The following is a 6,372-nucleotide window of genomic DNA, read 5'->3' on the forward strand; positions in this document are numbered from 1 at the left end:
TGTTACCCTCTCCACACAGACCCCATCAATCAGAAGTGGCTGGATGTTGCTCTTCTGTCTCCTGAAGTCCACCACAAGCTCCTTTGTCTTCCTTGTATTTATGAGCAAGTTGTTAGCTCTGCACCACTCTATCAGCCACTCCACCTCATCTCTATAATCCGTTTCACCCTCCCTTTCAGGGATGAGCCCAATCACAGTTGTGTCATCTGCAAATTTGACAACCCTATTACTAGGGTGAGTACCACCACTTTTCAGGTATGCAGCCTCCTAAAGCGGTTTTACAAAGATTTTCAAACAACACAGCATTAGTAAAGATATAGTATAGAGTACAACTGTAGAAGATGGCAACAGAAGAGCATTTGAAAAGCCATCACTCAAGCAAAACCTCCTGAAATTTGTTTATTTACTACATTTCTCTCCCGCCTTTCCTCCCATGTAGTGCACATAGTTCTCTTTCGCACTCTCCATTTTGCCTTCACAGCAACCCTGTGAGGTAGGCTAGGCAGCTCTCTCAAAGGGTTGAAAGGGGTTTGCTAGACCAGCCTCTGTAGCACCCTCCAGATGTTTTGGACTGGTGGGCCTGATGGCAAATTGTAGTCCAAAACACCTGGAAGGGCACCAGATTGGTGAGGACTGTTAGACCCGGGAGGGGGCAGGGTGAAGGCTTCGCAGGACCAGCTGTCCCCTTGGTCTTGCACCTAAGTTGCTTTCTTACATGAGGTTGGAATGCGTCCCCGGAGAGTGCCAACCCGATTAACACGTGGCTCTCTGGAATCACAGCCCTCTGAGTCACTGTGCTAAAATTGTGCTGTTGCCTCCCCTCCGCACCCTTTGGCCTGCCAATATTTACAGGTCTCCGTGTAGATCTGGAATAATAACCTGTTTATCGTTTGGGTCCCCAGATGCAATGGAATGTGAAACCCTGGTCATATGAGCTCCTGGGTTGCACCCAAAGCTTATCCTGTCCGGAGTTAGAGCCATTGAAATGAATGAACATGACGAAGTTGGACCCATTAACTTCAATGGGTAAAACTTTGTTGGATAAAAGCCAGCATTGTGGTGGTTGTTTTTGCTTGAACTAAGCTCATATCTCTTCTTCAGGTTTCAGGACGATGCTCCAGCCCAACTCCTGGTACCTCAGTTGGTAGAACAAGAGACTCTGAATCTCGGGGTCCTGGGTTCAAGTCCTGCTTTGGAAAAAAGATTCCTGCATTGCGGGGGTTGGATTAGATGACCCTTGTGGTACCTTCCAACACTATAATTCTATGAAATCTATGAAACCCTCCAAATTAGCCCTTTCTCTAAGAGCAGCAGAGTGCCTACCAAGCTGGGAGCAAACTGCTGGAACAATGGGACATTTTCTATTTTCATGCATTTCATGTTATGCTGTAGGAATGAGGAACCTTTGGCCCAACAGAGGTTGCTGAACTATAACTCCCATCAGCCCCAGCAAGCATGAGCAATGGCCAGGGATTATGGGAGCTGTAGTTCAGTAACATGTTCCTCACACTGGCTAGATAGCATACAAACTGCAGATTCATTCCCATGAACATAGCCAAAGGGGAGGTAGCAACTGGCTTGGGGGATCCCAAGGTTTGGAGAAGTGCAAAATATCTTTTTAAAAAACCTCTGAAGGACCCAAAAAACTAGTCCAACGAGTACTGAGCAGGCTTAATGACACCGACTGAATATTTGAGGGGAACTGAAAACGGGGGGCGGGGGGGCAGGGATGGAATGGAATATCCTGGGAGAGAGAGTGGCTGGCTGGCACTATGAAGGGGAGCACTCCACACCGCAACATTTCATCGCAGGTGAAATATTCACCTCAGCTGATTTTAAACCCAGGTGAAGGTGACAATTTTTACCAGATTAATCATTCACCCGAGGATGCTGGAGTGCTGAGCCCCAGGAAAACAACATTGGCACATCTGGGAAACCCCCCAATAGTAGTGACGGTGCTTCAGAATATGGTCATCATTTTCTCATCACATGACAGTGAGCAATCCCTGAATTTCCAGTGGTTGAGGGTGCACAAAGCAGCCCTTATGCAACTGCCAGAATCGGCTTTCCCCCAACCTAGTGCACACCAGGTAATTCAGACCACAATTCCCATCAGCCCCTAGTTCCAGCATGATCAATGGCTCCTACTGACCATGGACATGTTGCTTCCAGCTGATAGGAGTTGTAGGCCCAAAAAATTGGAGATCCTCGCCAAGTTGGAGAAGGCTGGTTTAAGTTCTTTCTGTCTTCCAGGACCAGTGGAATGAAGCTAATCATTCTAGGAACATACCTTTTCCAGGCCTTATAGTCTATTTGTCTGCCTGGTCGAAGTGTGGGGCACCTTTCGCACTCCAGAGGTTGCTCAGCTGCGACTCCCACCATCCCTGACCACACATCTGGTCTAGTCTCATGTGGTTGTCTAATCTGAATGACCAGGGCTGTCCGGGATCTGAAGCAGAATTCTTTTACACCACCAGCTACCTGCTAGGTTTTTTAAACAACAATACGGCTGAAGACGCCAGGAACTGAACCTAAGACATTCTGTGTGCAAAACACATCCCTCTCATGCACACAACAATATAACGATGGTTATATATCCAAGAGCTGAGCGAAAAGCATTAAGTCACGGCTGAGGGACTTGTGCCCTCCATATGTTGTTGGACTCCAACGTCCATCTTCCCTGACCATTGGCTATGCTGGCTGGGGCTGGTGGGAGCTGGTGGCCTCTAACCACAGCTTGGTTATCATTGCATCAAGTCCTTGCTAGGTGTGGCTGGTGATAGTGCCACGGGCCATACAGAATGGTTGCATTTCTACATTTCATCCTAACAGCTAAATAAGATCTTTCCTGTTGGATTGCCAACTTTTTATTGTATAAGAATTCACACCTTACCTTTAAAGCACATGGCTTTCCCCAAAGAATCCTGGGAGCTGTAATTTTGGTTGAAGGTGCTGCGAATTGTATCACTGGGAGGGGAAAACTGTCGATTCCCCCTAAAGTTATTGGCATGTCTTCGCAGGAGTATCTGGCCATTTTCCTGAACTAGATTCTTCCATAGCATCTAGAGATCCTCGGAAAAAATGCACTTGACTGTGTTTTTAGAATAGAAGCAGCCATCTCCCCTGTTGTTTATCCCCAGCATTTGGTATTCAGGGGTAGGTTACATCTGCACTTGAAGGTTTTACTGGTCAGGACAGCTAAATGAAACCTCTAGCTCCAGATGCAGTCTACCAGGTAACAGGGGCAAAGAGCATAAGAGAGCTGTTGCCTCTGTGCACTGCTGGTGCAGTTGCCAGAAGCATCTGAATAGCTGCTGTAGAAACAGAACTGAGTTAGAGAGCTAAACTAACGGGTCTTCTGATGATCTCATCTAGAGAGCTCAGATTTCCTTCTACTTTCGCCCTTGATTCACAGCACCCAGTATTAGGGGGACTGCGGCCTTACAATTAGGTAAGGATTCTACCCAGTTCCATACCCTCCAACATTTCTCCAATGAAAATACAGTGGTACCTCGGGTTACATACGCTTCAGGTTACATACACTTCAGGTTACAGACTCCACTAACCCAGAAATAGTGCTTCAGGTTAAGAACTTTGCTTCAGGATGAGAACAGAAATTGTGCTCCGGCGGTGCGGGAGCAGCAGGAGGCTCCATTAGCTAAAGTGGTGCTTCAGGTTAAGAACAGTTTCAGGTTAAGAACGGACCTCCGGAACGAATTAAGTACTTAACCCGAGGTACCACTGTAGTTACACCCTATTTAGTAGTAGTAGTAGTAGTAGTAATTATAATACCCCACCTTTCTGACTGGGTTGCCCCAGACACTTAGCACGGCTTCCAACATATATAAAAACATTAAAAATTTAAAAAACTGCCTTCAAGGCTGCCTTCAGATGGCTCAAGGCGGTCAGATAACTCCATACCATCCAACATTTCTCTGATGAAAAAAGGGACGTCCTAAGGAAAAGCGGGACATTCCTTGCTCAAATCAGAAATCAGGACAGCTTCTGTAAATCTGGGACTGTCCCTGGAAAAGAGGGATACAGTGGTACCTTGGGTTATAGACGCTTCAGGTTACAGACGCTTCAGGTTACCGACTCCGCTAACCCAGAAATAGTACCTCGGGTTAAGAACTTTACCTCAGGAGAAGAACAGAAATTGTGTGCCGGCAGCGCAGCGGCAGCGGGAGACTCCATTAGCCAAAGTGGTACCTCAGGTTAGGAATGGTTTCAGGTTAAGAATGGACCTCCAGAACGAATTAAGTTCTTAACCCGAGGTACCACTGTACTTGGAGAGTCTGCAGCTCCTGCCATGCCTCGGTTTGTCCAGTGTCCTTAAAAGAAGTGTTGTAATTTGCACTTCTTGGGTGGGAAAGAACATATAACTGTCCCACTTCAGATAGTGGCAGTGGTGCAATGCTTTAAATTATGGCAGCAGTTTCAGGAAGAGCAAACTGAGGCATCTTATTTGTGTTTGGCAAATTCCCCAAGTTTTGAAATTAATGTTGCTACAATCCACTACGAAAGATAACATGGAGGTGGGGAGAGTGTTCTTTTGTTCCCAGACCCACAGCTCCTGGGCTTGGCTAGCTGTCTCGGGGCAGAAATGTTAATAAAAGAAACTCTACCTCGTAACGGCTCCCGGCATTGGGCAGCAAGTTCAGCATAAAGCTGCTAATTTTGTCCCAGCTGTTACTTGGCTCCCTGCAAAACCCATCAGCGAAGAGAGAGATGGGAACGCAGGGCAGAAGTTCTTGAAGAGGTTAGAGAGGAGGCTGGCCAAAAATAGAGCTGCAGGCGCTGAGAGGTGATCAGTGTCTGCAGTCCTCTTGAGATGCAAGCACTGCACTGTGTACATAGGGCCACCCCAGTCATTGGGCAGATAGTGCAATGTTCTGCCTTGCTGGCGTCTATCATCATGCAGCCGTTTGCTGTTGGGGGGCAGGGAGATTTTCTAAGACTGGCTAGCTTTAGATTTTGAAACCTGGGTAAGGTCAAAGGGGGAGGCGGAGCCAATGGAGGCCAGGGGGTGGAGTTGGGCAGACTCAGGTGGGAGAGGGTGCAGAGCTCGAATAGCCCAAACCTTATTACTATGACTCGCACTGGCAGCTGCAGCAAACTCAAACATCCCCTAATTCCAGCAGGGAGAGGTGCAGAGAATCAGATGCCACCGCAGCACAATCCGTTTCTTCTGTTCTTTGGTTGCTCTCATATATATTGCAAGTGGGTCTCTCATATATTAAAGATTTTCTTGATTTACAAAAGTGTTTCCAATGTCTCTCTCTTGTATTCCCCCCCCCCCATGTAACATTTTTACAAATCAGTTTCATTTGTTGAGACATTAGGAAGAAAAGGGGGAAAGAGGGGGAGGGGGAAAGATGGGTGGGGTCGGGTGGTGATATTTCTATTTTACTTAATATATGTGGGGTTTTGTGTCATTGTTGCTTGTGCAGGTTCTTTGCTGTTCGCTTGTGTCCCTTTGGTGGTGAGAGAGGTTGGGGTTGGCCTAGGGTGTGGTTATTCATTTGTGGTTGGCTGTGGTGGTCTTTGTTTTCATGTGGGTCTCTCATATATATAGAATTGATGGGAAAGTTTTTTTTTGGGGGGGGAGGCTGTTGTCCTGTCCCAGATAAATCACTGTCCTATTTTATCCCTGATTTTGTATTGGATGATGCCTTATTAATATTGTGTTGAGCTCTTAAGAATTAGAATTACAGAACTGGAAGGTATCTTGGAGGTCATCTTGTCTAACCTGCTGATCAATGCAGTTTCCTTGAACTGTGATTATGCTTCTTGCCTATCTTGACTGAGGGATGGGGCATGGAAACATCTGGATTTTGCACAGCTGGAATGGAGGCTGGTACAAAGATAAGAGTCCACTTCTCTGTGCCTCTTACCCTGCCCAACACTGTCATGGACTGGGAAAGTAGATTTTTCAGCAGTCAACAGTTAGTCTGTTCCTTGCTCCTGGACTCCCACTGGCGACACTGACCTAGAGATAATTTCATTACAAAATTCACCCCCGCCCCTCCTCAGTCATGGGCCTCCTCTCTGTGCATTCAGTTGCTGCCCTATCAGAGAAATGGGCTCCCCCCACAGAAGGCTTAGAGGTGTGGCTTGTTCTGTTTGCATGGAAGAGTAAACAGGGTCATTTCATTCCAGATCTTTGTGGCATCTTGTGGGGGCCAGTGAAATCTTCCATTTATTTTTCAGGGAAATCACTTGACCCTCTTCAAAACATGCACACAAGTTCCCCCAGCCCACTCTCACAGATGTGAGATCTTCCTGGGAATCATTGACCAACGTCAATAAAGATATGTCAGGAAATTGTTCTTTAAGTTGAGCAACAGACATACATGGTTTTTCAGAGGCTCT

At 46.7% G+C, this 6,372-nt stretch overlaps 1 long non-coding RNA gene across 1 annotated transcript; it reads right to left on the bottom strand.

Moving 5' to 3' along the window:
* Positions 1–245: 245 nt before the first annotated feature.
* On the bottom strand, positions 246–4,883 carry LOC308592558. The gene is made up of 3 exons (XR_014010548.1): positions 4,626–4,883; positions 2,894–3,314; positions 246–1,187 (listed from the first exon to the last, which is right to left on the bottom strand). It is a non-coding gene; the product is annotated as an uncharacterized lncRNA (long non-coding RNA).
* Between the last annotated feature and the right edge of the window lie 1,489 nt (positions 4,884–6,372).

The sequence above is a fragment of the Podarcis bocagei genome, assembly GCF_964188305.1.
Source record: "Podarcis bocagei genome assembly, chromosome: 7".
NCBI classification, from domain to species: domain Eukaryota; kingdom Metazoa; phylum Chordata; class Lepidosauria; order Squamata; family Lacertidae; genus Podarcis; species Podarcis bocagei.